The sequence below is a fragment of the Zootoca vivipara genome, chromosome 8, assembly GCF_965207765.1.
Source record: "Zootoca vivipara chromosome 8, rZooViv2.hap1.1, whole genome shotgun sequence".
NCBI classification, from domain to species: Eukaryota; Metazoa; Chordata; class Lepidosauria; order Squamata; family Lacertidae; genus Zootoca; species Zootoca vivipara.
This window is the reverse complement of record NC_142591.1, coordinates 7,463,945-7,484,555: the sequence shown is the minus strand read 5'-3', so window position 1 is coordinate 7,484,555 and position 20,611 is coordinate 7,463,945. Positions and strand designations below refer to the sequence as shown.

General features: G+C 45.2%; 1 protein-coding gene across 1 annotated transcript in view; it reads left to right on the top strand.

Moving 5' to 3' along the window:
* Positions 1 to 20,611, top strand: part of UBE2QL1 (ubiquitin conjugating enzyme E2 QL1) — a 32,639-nt gene that overhangs the window by 10,258 nt on the left and 1,770 nt on the right. The window lies entirely within an intron of this gene.

The following is a 20,611-nucleotide window of genomic DNA, read 5'->3' as shown; positions in this document are numbered from 1 at the left end:
CACCTTTTAGTTCATGGCATGATTCTGATGCTGGCTGTGAATCATCAGACTAATGAGATGGGGCCATGGATTTGAAAACGTGTTTTAGGGAACCTTGGAAGCTCATTGAGGCCCTTCAGTGAGGAAACTCACCAGTGGAAGACAGCTTGGCCATAATTATCTTCTCTTCCCACGGAATGCACAGCTTCAGAGTACCTTTAGGTCTCTTCTAGGCCATGCTCTCAGTTGACATGGGTCAACAGTGAAACCCTGTGGATCTGGCCATTAGGGAGAAACACAGAAAGCTGTCTTGCATCAGGCCATTGATCCACCTAGCTCAGCCCATTGATTCACCTTCCTAGCCCTACCTAGTGATGCCAGAGATTGAACCTCCACTGAGTTTTGGCCTTTCCCTAAAGACAGACATCGGTTGGTGAACCACCAGCCTTTTGGTTTACAGCCAAGCATGCTAGCCAGTTATGCCCAATTGCTTCCCTTTATGAACCGAATGTGATCCTTGGAATGTGACCTGGAATTATTGACACAAAGCAGCCATGGCAAAACAAGTTGATCTGGAAATGGCTCCCTGAAGGTAGAAAACTTCAGACTAAGACATGCTTACCAAAAAATGGTTTGTGGGCACAAACCATTACAAAACATGGTGTCCTGCCAGAGCTGTGGGGCTATTGAATACAAATGTTTGTGGATCAAGGCTGTAGGCATATTTGGGCCGGCCTGTGGGCACACTTGGACTTTTGAGTGAGGGTCATGGTCACTTCTCTCCCTCAGACCAACCTCCACTCCCAAGAGACAGAAAGAGAGAAAGTACTTGCACATGCAATTTGCGTTTCCAAGGAATCTGGGTAAAAGCTGGTTCTAGTGCAATTAACTGAGCCTTGAAAGCTGAAAAATGAAGTGTTTTCCCCAACTGTACTGTATGTACTTTTCAGTACAAAGGGTACTGAGAAAAGGGTAACCACTCTTACTGCAGGATGACTAGGGGGCAGTGAGTGGGGAGGCTCTGTGTCGGTGACCCCTAAGCTGCAATCTCCAAACCACTGTCGATTATTCCTAAACTCGTTTTTGGAAAGTGGTGGTTTTAAATTATGTGCTCTGAACATGAAAACACGGGCCATGAAGATGTGGCAAGCCTATTAAGAACACAAAGAAGTGCCCTGCAGAACTGGGGCAAAGTTCAGCATCTTGTTTCCCCATCATTTGGGATTCAGGGGCAGTTAGCAAACAGGACTGATAGCCATTTATAGCCTTTTCCCTATGAATTTGTCCCTTTTAGGGCCACCTAACTTGGTGACTGTGATGAGTCACGCCTTCTATTTATTTTTGCCGCTTCACTGGTGCATGTGGAGCGAGGGGTTCCTGATTTACTCCCGCCATTGTCCATAAATTCAAAGCCTAACTGCCATATAATTTATATTATCCTGTTTCCTAAAGCCTTCATCTACAGTAGCTGTGGTATTTCAGACATGGCCTAAAACCAGCTAGGCACACTTTTATAAATAAAAGTAAAAAAAAAGGAGTTATTTATTTATCAGAAACTATAAATGAGGCAAATTCAGCTGGGTCCTGTTTCTTACTTATGTTTGCTGCAATGAGGTTATAGTATCTCCAAATGACAGTCACAGAAGTTTGCATATGGCTGCCTAGTAAAGTGTAGCTCCTAACCCATTTAATGGATATGCCCCTTTACCCCGTAAATCTCACCACCAAGCACCGTGAACTTCAGCCGGTTTCCTCTGAGCCAGACTTGCAGACAGTTCTCACTCTGGTCAGCTCCAGAAGTTCCTTGCTGAATCGCTCTCACTTGCTTAATGCCTTTCTATGGCCTCACTGCCAGTCTTTGGCATAAGCCAGTGATTCAGCTCTTTTGGCAGAGGTGGCGCTGTGGGTTAAACCACAGAGCCTAGGGCTTGCCGATCAGAAGGTCGGCGGTTCAAATCCCCATGACGGGGTGAGCTCCCGTTGCTCGGTCCCAGCTCCTGCCAACCTAGCAGTTCGAAAGCACGTCAAAAATGCAAGTAGATAAATAGGAACCGCTACAGCGGGAAGGTAAACAGTGTTTCCGTGTGCTGCTCTGGTTCGCCAGGAGTGGCTTTGTCATGCTGGCCACATGATCTGGAAGCTATACGCCGGCTCCCTCGGCCAATAATGCGGGATGAGCGCGCAACCCCAGAGTCGCTCACGACTGGACCTAATGGTCAGGGGTCCTTTACCTTTACCTATAGTTCCTTTATATAATTTTTATTAAATTTTCTGTTTTACCATTTCAAATAAATATTTTACATACTTTAAAATATCAATGACTTCCCTTCTTCTCTTTCAATGGTTCATTTTGCATATCTTACATCCCTGCATATTTTACAAAAATTATTCCAATTGGTTTTCCATTATTACATCCATCAATAATTACTTACACTGTTGAATTCATTTTAATCCTGCCAGCGTTTTCAGCTGTACACAGTTATTTTCCATATAATCCTGTCTTCCAGTTTTCCAGTCTTCTTTAAACGTATGTTCTTCTTCCTCTCTTTTTCTATATGTTAAGTCTGCAAGTTGTGTATATTCTGTCAACTTAAGTTGCCAGTCTTCTTGCTCACTTTCCTTTCTCCGGCTAACAAAACACGGGCCACAGTTGTTGCATACATAAATAGCCTTTTCTGACACCTGGGAATTTCACTCTAAATTATCCCTAACAGAAAGGACTCTGGGGTTTGGGGGGGGGGAGTAATTTAAAACATTTTTTTCAATTCATTATAAATCATTTCCCAATGAGACAAACTAAATTTCCAGTTTTCTCTAGGCTCCCTTGCCTGTCTTCCACCTGCTTCTGCCTCCTCTCTCAACTTGTTCTTCATGGCTGTCTCCCTATTTTTTCTTCTTCATTCTTGTTTTCTTCTTTTTCTCCCCTCCGCAAGAGTAGTAGAATAGCTTCATTTATTTTGCAGCCAGCCTGTTCTTCGGCCAATCAGATTTGAGTGGAATCCAACCTCATCTAATCACTTTTCCTGCCCAGTGAGTGATCAAGAATTTCTGCCCATTAAGCCCACCAGAAGTGTGGTTTTACAGTTCTGTCCCATAGTATTTAAATCAGGGGTCCCCAAACTTACCCGGCTTTGGGCCGGATGCCCGCCGCACCAATTGTGTGGTGGGCCGGAGGGTGGGGGAGTGCGCGGCTGTGCACGCCCATGCACACGCGCTATTTCTGGCACACTCCCAACCTGGAAAGCGCCGGAAATAGCTTGTGCGCATGTGCAGAAGCCTCCTCCGACCCGGAAGTACACCGGAAATGACGCTTGTGCGTGTGCACAAGCTATTTCCGTCGCTTTTCCGGGTTGGAAGTCGGCAGCCGCACCACACCGTGCCGGTAAGAGCAGGCAGTGGCAGCAAGCATCCCCGGGGGGCGCATAAAAGAGCCTCAGGGGCCGTATGTGGCCCCCGGGCCGTAGTCTGGGGACCCCTGATTTAAATGAACCCATTTTCTCCTCAGACCAGCCTTGCGGTAAATAGCAGCCGAATGTCAACCACCTTTTTATGGGGGGAAACGTAGCCTACATTTACTTTATAATGGGGTGTTTGAATGAGATTGGCATCAGTGCCTGAACAGATAAGCACTCTTACCTAGAAATAATTTTTCCACTTTAATCTCCCAAATGATTCCTATCAAGTGAAAAGCCCTTGAAACATTTTTAGCATCTGCAAGTCAAGAAAATGCTGTTGAGAATTTTTGGATAAAGTGATGCATATCTCTGGGGCTCGGGAAAGGATTTAAGTCATTCAGCCAGCCTATCCGAACAACTCTTAAGAGTTTGTATTTCGTATCTCTCAATTGAAAAGTCAGTCACATTTCCAGCACATTCTGGTGTGATTAACACAGAAGAACCCAGAATGGGACTCTGTGGATAGGAGCTGAATTGATTCCCAATGGTTGGAGCTATCAGGGGCAGAGAGCAAATTAAACCAGCGGTGTCTCCAAGTACTCCCTTTCCCCTTTGTTTCCTGCAAGTGAATAATAATAATAATAATAATAATAATAATAATAATAATAATAATAATATATTTATACCCTGCCCATCTGGCTGGGTTTCCGCAGCCACTCTGGGCGGCTTCCAACAAATTAAAATGCAATGGTGCATCAAACATTGAAACCTTCCCTAAACAGGGCTGCCTCCAGATGTCTTCTAAAAGTCTGGTAGTTGTTCTTCTCTTTGACATCTGGTGGGAAGGCGTTCCACAGGGCGGGTGCCACTACCAAGAAGGCCCTCTGCCTGGTTCCCTGTAACTTGGCTTCTCGCAGTGAGGGAACCGCCAGAAGGCCCTCGGTGCTGGACCTCAGTGTCCGGGCAGAACGATGGGGCTGGAGACGCTCCTTCAGGTATACTGGACCGAAGCCGTTTAGGGCTTTATAGGTCAGCACCAACACTTTGAATTGTGCTCGGAAACGTACTGGGAGCCAATGACCGGTGTTATGTGGTCTCGGCAGCCACTCTCAGTCACCAGTCTAGCTGCCGCAGTCTGGATTAGTTGTAGTTTCCGGGTCACCTTCAAAGGTAGCCCCACATAGAGCGCATTGCAGTAATCCAAGCGAGAGATAACCAGAGCATGCACCACTCTGGCGAGACAGTCCATGGGCAGATAGGGTCTCATGGACAGCTGCGAGTCCAGACTGTGTACCTAGTCCTTCATCAGCACAATTACCCCATTCAGGACTAGGGAGTCCTTCACACCTGCCCGCCATCTGTCCCCCAAAAACAGTACTTCTAGCTTGTCAGGATTCAACCTCAATCTGTTAGCCGCCTTTCCCCTCGGACTATGGGTGTCCCTGCCTTCACTGACCACATCCTCCAGTGGGGTGCTCTTGTAGTTGTGCAAGTATTGCCTACCCACAGACACCATCCATCATAAAAATGACAGCCATTTCCACCAATTTAACTGCCACTAAAGGGGGCCATATTCGGTGATTTCAGTGAGGTATAACTCAGTCTACCCCAGGGGTCACCCAGGCCTTGGGAGCTAGTGGGCACATTTTGAATCTCTAGAAAGTGTCATGAGTGCCAGTCACAAAATGGCTCTTGTGGGGTGTGGGGCATAACACAAAATGGCGGCTGCAAAGGCTGGGCCAGTGACTACAGGAATCGAGCAGGAAGAACGTACAGTCTCTCATGCATTGCAAATGTTGAGGGGATCTTTTTACTGAGGCCTTTTATGGGAGCCATAGGAGGTACTGCCAGGTATGCCGGTGCCTGCAGGCTCTATATTTGTGTCCCCTGATCTAGCCTACGGCAGGAAGAAGAATGAACAAAGTAAGAATTCTCCAGTACATATGTTTTATCACCATAGACGGTTTTGTCACCATAGACGGTTTTATCACAGTTAGTAGACCATGAGACTGTTAATCTCAGGGGCTTGAGCCCCACATTGGGCAAAAGATTCCTGCATTACAGGGAGTTGAACTAGATGATTCTCAATGATGCCATCCAGCTCTACAATTCTGTGATTCTGTTATTCTCAAAACAGGATTAATGGCAAAAGAAAATCAGATTTGTGATGTAAAAACCCGGTGAAAATGTGCAGCAAGTACCAAGCGTACTGTATACCTGAAGGAGCATCTCCATCCCCACTGAGATCCAGCGCCCAGGGCCTTCTTGGTAGTGGCGCCCACCCTGTAGAACACCCTCCCATCGGATGTCGAGGAAATAAGCAGCTATTCTATTTTTAAAAGACATCTGAAGGCAGCCCTGTTTAGGGAAGTTTTTAATAGTGAATGCTGTATTGTTTTTAATACTTGATTGGGAGCCGCACAGAGTGTCTGGGGAAACTCAGCCAGATGCGGGGTTTAAATTATTATTATTATTATTATTATTATTATTATTATTATCTTACCAAAGAACTCTTAACTTAAGCTTTATTTCACATACATGTGCTTAATGTCCCTCCCACCAATACCGTTCAGACATCCAAAGATTTAAAGTTGGCTAGCTGTTACACGTTCCTTGCAAGTGCTGTTTGACAGGGATAAGTGGTTATGGGACTTAGGGCTCCTTCACACTTCTCTGGGTTCTGTGAGTTTTTTCCATTTGTCCCATGATTTCTGGGCACAGCTCCAAGTGGTTTTTTTTTCTTTCGTCCCGCTGCTTCCCCCGGGAAAACCCCGCTGTTTGCTGTTGAATCTGAACAAATGTCAGTCCGCAGAAAACCCAATTGATGTTTGTTCCGATTCAGAAGTGTGAATGAGCCTTTACTTTGCCACATACGTAAATAATGTAAGATGAGAGTATTACAAATGGGAACTGTTAAAGTGGGGGCAGGATTTTTCTTTATATTGCTTACTAGGAAGTTGTACCGTACAACCTTATGGTTTTTGGAATTCATGGTTGTAATAAATCCATCCCTCTGCGGTCAGCAAGACTTATTTCCATCACAAGCATGTATCCAGAGACCCCAGTTCTCGCATTCTGAATGTGCTCTGTCCTTAAGTTATGGTTCAGTGTAGCTCCCCTGTTGATTGTAGCTCTCCTTATGTGAAACTGGTTGGGCTTTGGGCTGTGGCTGGGGTTTGCTCATTCAGAAAACCATCACTTAAGCTGGTGCTTTGAAGCCGACTCTTGAAACATGTTCTTTCCATTGTATCTGTGCCTTTGTCGCTTTTTTTGTGGCAGCTTAGAAAAAGCAAATTCCGTGTTAGGGAGCATTGGGGAAGGGATTGGAAATAAAACTGCCAATATAATAATACCATTATACAAGTCTGTGGTGCTATCATATTTGGAAGGCTGTGCACAGTTCTGGTCACTGTGGGTAAAGCGATATTGTAGAGTTAGGGGGGGGGAAGCTTTAGAAAAAAAGTTATCAAGGAGCTGGAGCAGGATCACCTATGTGTTTCTTTTAAATGGCTGGTGCACTTCCTCGCAGGACAAACCGTTGTGTTTGCTTTTACTTAATTTGTGCGTTGAACGAGACCTTAAATTTGTGAAATTTCTGTTCTGAGTTTTGAATCACTTGATGGTTGTGTAAGAAGCTGATTGATAGGAAATCAATGTGCTGTTCCACACTGCAAAAGATACTGGATCCCCCCCCCCGAATTATAACCTAGCTAGGTCGCTTTGTAAGTGTCAAAGAAACAACATGCTCCATTTTCATATTTTTATATCCCCAGGTGCACTTGCATCACACTCAGTTATGTGAACAAAGTGGGATTTACTTCTGAGTAAACGTGAATAGGATTAGGCTGAATATACCGGATTATATCCCTCGATAAAGTCAGGAGGATGTGGCCACATTACAGGAAAAGCAATAATGTTGGTTTAAGGGTACTGGGAACTGTAGCTCTGTGAGGGTGAAACCACAGTTCCCAAGATTCTTTAGTGCAGGGGTCCCCAGACTTACCGGCGTTTGGGCCGGTTCCCACCGCGCCAATCGCGCGGCGGGCCGGAGGACGGGGGAGCGCACGCCTGTGCGGGCCGGCGGGTGCGGGAGTGCGTGCCCGTGCGCATGCGCACGGGCGCTTACTGGCGCGGCGGCGTGCTTCCAGGATGGGGAAAGCGCCGAAAATGCGTTGTGCACATGCGTATGGGCCTCCCCCGACCCGGAAGTGCACCAGAAATGACCTCTTCCGGGTCGGGAGAGGCCCATACGCATGCGCACAAAGGATTTTCAGTGCTTTTTTCCCGACCCGGAAGAGCGCTGCCGCGCTGCGCGCCGAAAGAGCAGGCGGCGGGGGTCGTCGCGGGCCGGATTGGCAGGCCAATTGGGCCGCATCCGGCCCCCGGGCCGTAGTCTGGGGACCCCTGCTTTAGTGCTTGGTGTGTATAGAGCCCAGAAAGGAAAACAAGACCAAAATAACTTGGTAGGACAAAATTTGTCTCTTGGCTAGTGCAGGGGCAACCTATGCAGTAACTGCATAATCACATTAGCACTGTTCCAGAGTATTTTTCATTCTCATGTATATTATATCGATTCGGAAAAAAGATTGGTTAATGAAGAAATTACACATCTTTCTACTTACGAGTGTTTGTTGAACTAATTGGCTGATGAAGAACTGAACGAAACAGTAGTTGCTATCTGGAAACACTGTTCAGCAGAGTCTGTGTTGGACATTTGCCGATTACACAAAGCTTTACAAGCTTGATCTCTGCCGGGTAAAGTCTGGCACCATGACTTATTCAAGGAATTTCAGAGACTTCAGTTTGATAGTTTTGATGTTTTGCATTATTCCATAAAGTTTTCTATACTGTCATTGTTTCTGGCCATTGTGTTGCTTTCGATATTGCTGCAACCTATGCATTGGCAAGGTGAAGCCATTTGCTTTGGGCAGTGAATCTGGCCCTCACCCCCAGTGTTGTACTGCTGCCAGCACTTCATTCGTGCCGCCAACCTTGCCACTGCAGCTGCATTGTGGCAGCACGGTTGCAGCCACAGGTGAGGGTACCGTTGCGGCAATGGGGCTGGCAGCGGAGCAGTTGCACTGGTGGAGGCAGTGGGGTGAGGACCCAGCTCTGCAGGGGGGGTGGGATTGGGGCATCTTACCTATGGTGGCAAAACATCTTGGGCCAATCCTGCTCTCAGGACTAATTCCAAGAGGTGGGTCCACTTGTTCAATGCCAGATTCAGACATGTCAGAGTAATCTTGCTGTAGCTTTGATCCTGAGAAGATCCCAAGCATGGATGGAGATTCTATCTGACAGCGGGGCAGAAATACCACTTATACACTGCCTGCTAGGTCTTGGTTTGACAAGCTTTTGGAACTGCTTGTTCTAGATCCACACAGATAAGAATTTCTATTCACCCAAATTTTACATATGATTTTCTAGCAAATGTGTTCCCATTTATTACCTGTGCAGGCTTAAAGGAGAAAAAAAGATGGAGATGACCAGCAATTTTGAGCTGTTTATTCTATGATGATGATGATGATGATGATGATGATGATGATGATGATGATGATAGTAGTAGTGCAAAATGACGTAGATATAATAATGAATCCATTCACGTTCAGTAGTCATTTGTAAAAGTCATGGTGTTAGTGGGCGCATTATAAATGGCAAAGAAGAGCCTCTCTAAGTTGCATTTGAACTTCTTCTCTTTCCTGGGAAATGGATGTAGGCAGAATTATCTTGGTTGTTAGCGAACTAGTAAAAATAATAATCATTAAAATAGAGTTGGAGATAGTGAAAGAAATGCAACAACAGTAGCTACCTATTGAGGATGTCATGGCAGTCCAGCCCTGGAGTTACGTGAGTATGAATGGCAAAAAGGAGACAAGGCTGAAGAGAAAGGAGAATGGGGCTGAGCAGTTGGGCAATTGATCAAGACCAGGCACCCCCAAACTTCAGCCCTCCAGATGTTTTGGACTACAATTCCCATCATCCCTGACCACTGGTCCTGTTAGCTAGGGATCATGGGAGTTGTAGGCCAAAACATCTGGAGGGCTGCAGTTTGGGGATGCCTGATCAAGACCATGAGTAGTAGTGACCAGGTGAGACGGACCTTTGCAAGCATGAGAGCTTTCTTCTCCCCACCCTGCTAAAATGCACTGACCTTCATAAACTCACTTTTATCTGGCTTTATCTGCAATTGGCGTTTAGCTTCTTTTGGAAGATCGCCCAAACTAATGGCATGCTTGTAACACATCTGGTTGTTTTTTACATACTGTAAGGGGAAGGGCTTATAGAGAACAGCCCCCCCCCCCCTCATCAGAAGCAGCCCATCTCCAAGCAGTCATGAAAGCAAAGGGGCAGATGAGGAAAGTCAGGAGATGGAAAGGGAGTGCCAGACCTCTGGCAACATCCAAGAGCCCCTGCTCCACAGGCAGGAAGAGAGGGAGAGGGAAAGAGAGAAGAATCAGGCAGACCGCAGACCCTTCCCCCCCCCCCCCGACTCCAGAATTGAGGAGGAGGAGAAAAGGGAGGAGATTCACTGTCCCGAGGCTTTTATGTTGGTCCAAATCGTGGAAGGGGGCAGTGCCGGATTCTGATTCGGAATGAGGAGACATGAAACCAGTAGCTCGCTACACTGTAAATAATGTGCACTAATAAAGACTTCTGAAAGACAAGCATGTGGAAGGTCGTTACTCAGGAGTAGTCACAACAACCCTGACACATACATAGACAAATTTGAACATAGGTGGAGGCAAACAGCATAGGCCAACTTTAGCTGGGGAGGTATATCCATTATCCCCGGAAAAAGATATTTGTGACCCTAAAGGTTCCTTCCATTCTTCAACTCTGCCCCTCCTACTTCAGTCTGTCTGCTTCAATCTGCGTCCCCCTGGGAGAGCAGAAGATGAATCGCCTCCTGAAGATTCTGATGGGTTTCACATTCACGGCCATCTTTACCCAGGGGTGCAGGACACCCGGCCGCCGAATTCTGGGGGGGTGCCAATGTATACCTACTGTATTCCAGTCCCTCTTGATTGGCGGCAGTATAAAGCAATGGAGTGAAAGTCTCCACCCACCCACCCCCTCTTCCATCGCTCTGTTACTCCATAGCGTCAAATATTCCCGAGTCAGGAAACAAAAGCAGGTTTTTTCCCACTGTGTTGTTACAGGTGAGCGAAAAACTAAAAAAAAGTTCAACAACTTTGGCTTCCCCCCTCCCCCCAAAAAACTCAATAAAAGTTAATTTAGTGGAAGCTGGACTAAATTTTGGGACGCTGGGCAGATCTTTGCACCCTGGAGGGTGTTCACATTGAACACCATTCTCCAATAAATCAGGGGTGGATGGGGAACCTATGGTTCTCAAGATGTTGGACTCCCACCAGTTCCGGCCAGCATGGCCAGTGGTCAGGGATTATGGAGATTTCATGGGAGGTTCCCCAATCCTGCCCTAAAGAGCGCTTGATTTTACCACATAGAACACAGCTACTTTATAATAGGAACATGGGTCATCCATAAAATATAAAATAATGCAGCTACATAAGAACATGAGTCCTTCTCAAAACAGAATTATAAGCGAGCCTCTTATTTATGTACCATATAAACTCAATGAGAGGCGAGAGCTTGCTCTTGCTGGCTATTCTCATTTATATTATGTCTAATTTGAAACAAAAAAACTCTCATCTTCTTGTTAACACACAAAAGCCTTTCTCTTTCATGATCTTTCATATTCATCAGATTTTTTAATTGAGCATCCTGGGTCATTAACAAACAATTTGATCAATAGCAGATATACAAAACAAAGACATACTTGGCCCAGCATTCATAACAGTAGGCTTAAAAGATAAATCCCCAAGAAGCAAACATTATTCTGTGGAATGAAGCCGGACTAGGAAAAATCGGGAAATTAGGTGTTTTATTTCTAGTTTTATTTGTCTTTGTCTTTTATGTGACATTCATTTCATTGTTTATTTTTTCCGCATGTCTATAAATTGCTTAAAAACAGAACAGTCTCCAAGTGTTTGCTGTTAACCGTGAAATGTATGCAGAAAATCCAATTCATATTCTCCAACTTAAATTATATAATGCAAAATCCACTTTACAGATTTCACAGATATAAAATGTAATAGACTCAAACTTCTGCGAAGAAGATCCTGCTTCCTTGGTTGCTCAGCTGGATGCAAAATACTATCTCCTCCTATCAGCAGGGTGCAAACAAGCCACTATATTTTTCCAGTGACTCAGTTGGGCGCAAACAAATTCTATCATCCAGTAGCCCTGGACGCCGGAAGCAAACAACTTACAGTACATAAAGTGGGAAGGAAGGGAGGAAACCAGAACATTAAAGAAGGCAAGGATAAAGTCTCTCCAATCCAGAGAATTCCTTCTGCGCTGTGGAACAGTTTGTTGTGCTTATGCAAGAAGGATGTACAAGAACTTCGCAAGAGGAAAAGCAGGTTGCGTCCAGAGCTTCACGCAGCTAATAGTGGTCATGATTTGTGAAAGGATTTGAACATCCAATTTTCTCCCCATTCATTCATTCATTGCTCCCTTGATCATTATCTAGTCAGAGAGTGATCTTACTTTATTAGCAGATTCCAGAGAAAGGTTTGGTCTGTCTTATCAAATGAGGGAGCATTCAAACATGCAACCCACACATTCTCACTGAAGTAGTGCAGTCCAAGAACTTCTCTGCCACATGACTCTTCTGATTGTGGAAACTGAGTCTGTTAGACCTGACTTGCCCACTAATTCCTACCGGCAAAGTGCCTCTTCAAGCCCTGATTTGCGATTTGGAGTCTCTTGGTGCCCATCTCCTCCTGACTAGTACACCTGCTACCTGTGCACCTGCCATCCAACGGGGCTCCATGCAAGGAAGTCTCCCTGTCTCCATCTACCAGCACAGAGCCTGGTTGTCTGCCTTCACAATTTCCACACTGTTGGGATTAGCATGCATCTGGGTAGTGAGAACACCACGAAGAAAGCACGCAGAACTACCTCTCTATGATAACCTCTGAATTCTCCCCTGCTTCTCCTCTTTCTAAGCCCATTGCTTCCTCGGTGCTTTCATTTCTTCTTAAATACCGTATTTTACTCCAGTCAAATGTGCCATCAAATCTAATGCGCACCTTGATTTTCAGAACCTTGAAACCCCAAAAAGTATTTGTTGGCGAATGTAAATGTGCCATCGAATTTAATGTGCGCCTTAATTTTCGCAAAGATGAGCATTCGATTCGAGTGAATATGGTATTTCTTTTCTTATAACAAGAAAACTGCACAAGCAAAGCACTTAAAGAATTCCTACAGGAGATCTCATACAGCAGGGGTCAGCAAACATTTTCATCAGGGGGCTGGTCCACTGTCCCTCAGACCTTGTGGGGGGCCGGACTATATTTTGAAAAACATAAATACCCTGCAAGTCGGTCCCACAGCTGCCTCCGGACCTGGAGGAGGAATGCACTCTGCACGTGCTCAGGAGCATGTCTTGGCACCACCTGCTCACTGGCATTGTTGATGAGCAGCAGGCGGTCCATCGGCCCGTCCCTGCAGAGCTCCCAGGTAATGTGCACCATGCGCTGCAGCCCGCCGTCGGAGGACAGGTCGTCGGGCAGGCCATGCACGTGGAGCGCCGGGCAGGCGGAGCACAGCTCACCCTCCAGCTGCTTCAGGGCAGGGTTGTTGGGGTTTTTTTCAGCCAAACCACAAGGTGTGCCTGCAGCCATATACACTCTCTAATTCAATTTGGGCCAGGGGCAAAATAATTCAGATTAACAGCTAAATAATGCTCAGATGTGGGGAAAACCAAATGGTCAACGAAAAAAGAACCCAGTCAGTGGCAATTTCTGTCTTGTTCTACTTGTGAGTTTTGCAGGGTAATCTGTTTAGTCCCTGTGAGAACAGGAGGGCGGGACAGGATAGACTCTTGAACTGATCAAGCCTAAGCTGCTATCAATCAATTTCAGAACATCTCTCCTCTCAGTCAGAATTTCCGCTCCATAAAATCCCTGTAAAAGTCCATTTGGGTTAGTGGAAACTAAAGCAGGGAAAGCAAGGACGAAGAAGAAGAGGAGGAAGAGGAAGAAGAAGAGGAGGAGTTTGGATTTGATATCCCGCTTTATCACTACCCGAAGGAGTCTCAAAGCGGCTAATATTCTACTTTCCATTCCTCCCCCACAACAGACACCCTGTGAGGTGGGTGGGGCTGCGAGACTTCAGAGAAGTGTGAGTAGCCCAAGGTCACCCGGCAGCTGCATGTGGAGGAGCGGAGACGCGAACCCGGTTCCACAGATTACGAGTCTACCGCTCTTTGTCTTGCTCTTACTGGCTTGATTTAATTGCATTTTAGGTACCAAGGATAGGTAGGAAGAATAGGAACACTTTTAGTTATTTTCTTTTTCTAAAAAAAAAAAATATTCATAATACCCCCCCCTTTTTTAAAGCAAAAACAAAAAAACCCAGTTGCTACTGTGTTGCTTTCCGATCCGTGTAATCAGGGGTGGTTTATTGTCTGTTTAAATGGCAACAATGCAGACTTACCAGCAGGCACCGCAGATTTCTTAATTCCGCCTCTGACCTCAAGCTTCAAAACAAAAATTTTCCCGTTGCCAGTTTCCGTGTTTATCTATTAAACGACAGACATAGTTTTGACAAAGCCAGAGTAAACCGTGGTAAGCCGTCGCTCCATTGTAACTATTTCCCAGCAAATAACGCTGTGGAGAAAATGGAATGCATTTCAGAGATGTGCTTAGTATTGCTCTCGTTAGAGCACTGGTTATTAATATATCTGCATACAACAGCAGCTAGAGACCTGTTATTTGCTTAACAGAAAGCATACGGAACGTAAGGGAAGTGATTGCGATGGTCAGATTAGCAGCCGGGAGCAAACTACATGTGATTTGTCTGTCCCACCTGGCGTTCATCTGTCTGCCCCACCCATGTTAAAACATAGGGTTTCTGCTTTGTGAATCTCTGCATGTGGGGATGAATGGGACAAGAGGGTTGGAGTGATGTGGCTGAAGACAAGGCACAGTATTCACATGCAGCACAGAAACTAGGGTTGAGAAGAGCCTGCTGTGGTCATACTTTGTTGCAAGAGTTCCCCCCCCCCCCATTTCTTGTTCACCTGTGTGGGGTGTTTTGCCTTGGCAGCCCCAGTTGCCGGAGTAGACCAGTGGTCCTCAAACTTGTTTTCTATGGGCCACACTTTCAGAATAAAAATTTGCTCGCACCACACTGAGAAAACATTGGAAAACAAAAAGGAAATAACTCCTGGGTGCGCTTGATTTACCACATAGAACACAGCTACTTTATAATAGGAACATGGGTCATCCATAAAATATAAAATAATGCCTCTGACCTCAAGCTCTGACCTCCATCATTCTGCCTGGACACTGAGGTCCAGCACCGAGGGCCTTCTGGCGGTTCCCTCGTTGCGAGAAGCCAAGTTGCAGGGAACTAGGCAGAGGGCCTTCTCGGTGGTGGCGCCCGCCCTGTGGAACGCCCTCCCAACAGATGTCAAAGAGGAAAACAACTACCAGACTTTTAGAAGACATCTGAAGGCAGCCCTGTTCAGGGAGGCTTTTAATGTTTAATAGATTACCGGCTTTTTATTTTTCTGTTGGAAGCCGCCCAGAGTGGCTGGGGAGACCCAGCCAGATGGGCGGGGTATAAATAATAAATTATTATATTATTATTATTATTATTATTATTATGCAGCTACATACGGTAAGAACATGAGTCCTTCTCAAAACAGAATGATAAGCGAGCCTCTTATTTATGTACCATATAAACTCAATGAGAGACGAGAGCTTGCTCTTGCTGGCTATTCTCATTTATATTATGTCTAATTTGAAACAAAAAAAACTCTCATCTTGTTAACACACAAAAGCCTTTCTCTTTCATGATCTTTCATATTCATCAGATTTTTTAATAAAAATATATCTATCCATATTCTGCAAAAAAAGTGTGTGTGTGTGTGTGTGTGTGTGTGTAAATGATAGATAGATGATGGATAGATACTATACTACACTGAAGCGTTCCTTTGATTGTCCTTGAATCTTCCTGCCACACCCTTTGAGAATGACTGGAATAGAGCATGGTGTTGGTGGTTTTGTGGCCAGAGTACTTGTCATGATCTTGGAAAGTGAAGGTCCAGCCGTGTGCTCAAGCTGCAGAGAGAAGAGGCCACAAGCAAAGTGGCCTTGTGATCCTTAAGGCAGCACAACACCCTGCTAAGGAGATGCAGCCCCATCTTGCATTGCGCTGCTAGCTAAAGTTATGGCTTTCCTGTGTTTTTATCCTTGGTGGTGTGCTGCGATTGGCTGCTGAGTTGTACCAATTGAGGTTAAAGGGAGAGACATTGGTGCAAAGTTGCACCATGAATGGGGACCTGGCCACTGGATCAAAGGGTGACTGCCTCAGGTGGCAGGATCCACAGAGACAGCTGATCAACCCTCCAGGGAATGCATCGCCCGACACTTCTGCCCAACACTTGATTTCAGCAAGGCCTTTGACAAAGTGCCCCTTGATATTCTTGTAAAGAAGCTGGTAAAATGCAGGCTAGACAATGCTACCATTCAGTGGATTTGTAACTGGCTGGCTGACCGAACCCAAAGGGTGCTCATCAATGGCTCCTCCTCATCCTGGAGAGTAGTGACTAGTGGGGTGCCACAGGGTTCTGTCTTGGGCCCACTCTTATTCAACATCTTTATAAATGACTTGGATGATGGGCTTGAGGGCATCCTGAGCAAGTTTGCAGATGACACCAAATTGGGATGGGTGGCTAATACCTCAGAGGACAGGATCACACTTCAAAATGACCTTAACAGATTAGACAACTGGGCCAAAGCAAACAAGATGAATTTTAACAAGGAGAAATGTAAAGTACTACACTCGGGCAAAAAAAAATGAAAGGCACAAATACAGGATGGGAGACACCTGGCTTGAGAGCAGTACATGTGAAAAGGATCTAGGAGTCTTGGTAGACTACAGACTTGACATGAGTCAACAGTGTGATGCAGCAGCTAAAAAAGCCAATGCAATTCTGGGCTGCATCAATAGGAGTATAGCATCTAGATCAAGGGAAGTAATAGTACCACTGTATTCTGCTCTGGTCAGACCTCACCTGGAGTACTGTGTCCAGTTCTGGGCACCACAGTTCAAGAAGGATACTGACAAGCTGGAACGTGTCCAGGAGGGGGGCAACCAAAATGGTCAAAGGCCTGGAAACGATGCCTTATGAGGAACAGCTTAGGGAGCTGGGTATGTTTAGCCTGGAGAAGAGAAGTTTAAGGGGTGATATGATAGCCATGTTCAAATATATAAAAGGATGTCATATAGAGGAGGGAGAAAGGTTGTTTTCTGCGGCTCCAGAGAAGTGGACACGGAACAATGGATTCAAACTACAAGAAAGAAGATTCCACCTAAACATTAGGAAGAGCTTCCTGACAGTAAGAGCTGTTTGGCAATGGAATTTGCTACCAAGCAGTGTGGTGGAGTCTCCTTCTTTGGAGGTCTTTAAGCAGAGGCTTGACATGCATATGTCAAGAATGCTTTGATGGTGTTTCCTTCTTGGCAGGGGGTTGGACTGGATGGCCCTTGTGGTCTCTTCCAACTCTATGATTCTGCCACTGCCGTAGTCGCAGCAACGACTGCAGCACACTCGATAGAGGCCGGATCTGCTGTTTCCTCAGCAGTTTTCTCCCCCCTCCCCAAATACCGCCTCTTGGTGAATAGGTACCTATGACATATATGGGGTGTCCTGCTGGCATATTTTTCATGGCAGCGGTACAGCCAGTCAGCTAGTCTGGGATTTCGTCCCAAGTCTCTTTCAGTGGGACTTACTCAAAAGGAAGTGTACAGAGTGTCGTAGCTTTAGATGCCCTCGGATCTTTGCAACCTGGCAGGTGTTTGGAGGCAGGAATTTACAGAGTGGATGCCAGCGTGGCTAAGCCGTGACGGGGCAGTAACACCTCTGCTTTTCAGGGGTTGAGGACTTACACATACATACAGGCATAATTTTGTCTGTCTGCCACCTTTGCACAGTTCAAACCATGCTCAAACTAGCTTACAACACAAAGAGAACAGATAACTGCAACGTAGCAAAAGTATTCAGAAGCAATAAATAAAACATTTAAAAAATGCCCAACCAAACTGAACCATTTCCACATAAATCTCAAGATCTAAAATAAAGATGAAAAAACAAAAGCAACAAAGGCCAAACCCCTCTTCCCCTGAAAAACAGCACACCAGTATAATCGATTGAGCTTGCTCATTGCTGTGGATACAGAGTTAGGACTGTGCCCTTAGTATGCCTGTTGAGGCTGTCGGAGGCAAAGGAGATGCAAAGGACAGAAGCCTCTTCAGGCATCCCTCCAAATGTGGGCAGCCTTTTACATTAAGTCTCCCATTTAGTGGAGGATAAAAAATATTTTTAAAAAACCCATATGCCTGCAGGGGGATGGAATGGTGAATTCACTGAGTTCTTTTCTAATGTCCAAAATTCTCCCCTGCCAGAATGAGAGCTTTTGGGCTGCTACTGTTATTTGTTTTTTTTAAATGTTCACATCGCAGCATCTTCCACTTGGACTATTTTCGTGTAGGAAAGCCCAAAGCATGAGGAAGGCAACGCAATAATTGAAGATGCCTCCTTTTCCCTTGAACTGGGATTCACCTTCAAGTGCGGAGAGGGCAAAAGAGGTGATTGTCTTCTAACACTTTTCACCGCCCAGACTGTAATAATAATAATTTATTTGTTTAAAGCCCGCCCATCTGGCTGAGTTTCCCCAGCCACTCTGAGCGGCTCCCAACAGAATACAGTAATAATAATAATAATAATAATAATAATAATAATAATAATAATAATAATGCAATAAAACATCAGACGTTGAAAAATTCCCTAAACAGGGCTGCCTTTAGATGTCTTCTAAAAGTCAGGTAGTTGTTTATTTCCGTGACATCTGATGGGAGGGCGTTCCACAGGGCGGGTGCCACCACCAAGAAGGCCCTCTGTAGCTTCTCGCAGGAGGAAGGTTAGGAAAAGATTGTGCCCCTTCCATGGGCAGAACCAAGATAGATTGGATGGATGGATGGATGGATGGGGGCAGGACAAAAGGAAATCAAGGAATAGAGATGTGCAGGCCTAAGAGAAATTGGAGGAGGAGTTTATACAGTTTTTTATTTTTCCAGTGGGGGGGGGAATGGACTTGAGGATTAAAAAATAAATAAATGAACTGTTTTCTCCTTTAGAGAAAATGCTTTAAAGACAGGATTTAAAAAAAATTTGTTCAGCTGCGCTTTACCCTGTCAAAATGGGGAAACTGCTGACATGCTTAGGTCTTGCTGTGGGGCTTCTCACAGGCCTTTGGTTCATCACTGTAGGAACAGGATGCTGGATTTGAGGGGGCCCTGGTCTGAGGCTGCAGGCTTTTCTCACATTATTATAATTCATTTTATGATCTTAAACTAATAAGGGTATGTTTAGAATGGTAAGAAAATAACTCGCATATATTTCAATTTCCCCTAACATTTCTATTTCATTTCTTGTTAACTGGGGGAGAATGGGAGGGGGAATTGTACAGTACATTCGTCAGGGCTTCAAAATCTTTAGCCAAATTTCACCTACATAGTTTGGAAATTTATTGGAAGAATGAGGGTCTTCTGCAAAATAGTTCAGCCTGGAAGTAAAATGAGAAACGCCCCTTGTTTTTTTGTTTATCAGGATAATAAAAATTTATTCATTTGTGAGATAAAAAAAATGCTGCTTTGATTGCCTCTGCACGGCAGGTGTGCCACTTTACATACTACATTTTAATTTGTGAGTGCTAATGTTTGTGTCCAAGAAAACACACAACTAAGCAATTTATGAATGGTGGCTTTGGTTTCATTTTCTGTGTGGGGATACTGATATATATGTATCCGATTCCTGATACGTAAACCTGGAATAATACGTTTGCTGCTTCTCCCATATTATATAGCATACTCTTCTTCTGATACCCATACTCACGTTGCAAAAAGTATATTATGCCATTGCCATGTTCTCTTATGCAAAGAGGGTCCTCTCTCTAGACCAGGCACCCCCAAACTCGGCCCTCTGGCTGTTTGGGGACTACAACTCCCATCATCCCTAGCTGACAGGACCAGTGGTTAGGGATGATGGGAATTGTAGTCCCAAAACATCTGGAGGGCCAAGTTTGGGGGTGCCTGCTGTAGACTTTCCTACCGCTTGACAACAAAAAGTTCATTGTTTTAGGAATATGGATGGCTGCTTGAAATCCTTCAAAGCTAAATTGCAGTCTGCTTTTACTTAAGGATTTTTGGTTTTTTGTTTGTCAAAATTAACTATTTTTCAGGGCAAAATCCACTTTTTTAAAAGCTTGCATATTCTGTGATGCTTCGCTCATCTGTAACCATAGCAGTGGGCCAGGTCTTGCTTGATTAACCAAACCTGGCTTTGACCTCGAAAGTACATAAATACTTGCAGCCCAGTTCAGGCATCAGGTACCAATTGTGTGAAGGGTCTGTCTGGAATGTGCCTGCCTATAGCACCATTCCCTAGATGCTGGTGTGTACGCCAGCCATGCCCCCTAAGCAACAAGGGATTAAACTCAGTCTAGATGCATATAGATGTGTGTGACAGGACTACTTCCATGAGGAAGCAAACTCTGACCAATCAGGAATTGTCTCCTGTGCACATAAGAAACTTGCACCAGTCATGCCTTAGCTCAGTGATGGCGAACCTATGACACACGTGTCAGATGTGACACGCAGAGCCCTCACTGCTGGCACACGCCCCATCGGCCCATTCATGCTGTTGTTGTTTTTCCCCCATTTGGTCTCCCACTCCTCCTACAGCTTGTCTCCGCTGTTAAAACCTGGATCCTTTTTTGTTGTTGCTGCTGGTAGCCAGAGATTGGTTTTTTAACCCTTTCTGCTTTGGCAGAAAATGATTATAACAGCGTTCATTTTTTAACCTGTTCTGTGCTGGTTTTTTTGGTGCTTTGGCAGACTATGTCGGTGCTGCACGTTAATTCCAGCGAAGGTATTACTCGTCGTTTATTTCTGTTCTCTTCCCCCCCCCCCAAAAAAGTGCAGCAGCTTTGGGGCATCCCCCCCCCCAAAAAGCAAAGCAACTTTTGCACACACACCCCAAAAAAAACCCTCCATAACTTTGGTCAGAAGCTCCCCCAAAAAAGCTCGACAACTCTAGGCACTTTGTGATAAATAAGGGTTTTTTGGTTTGGTTAAATAAT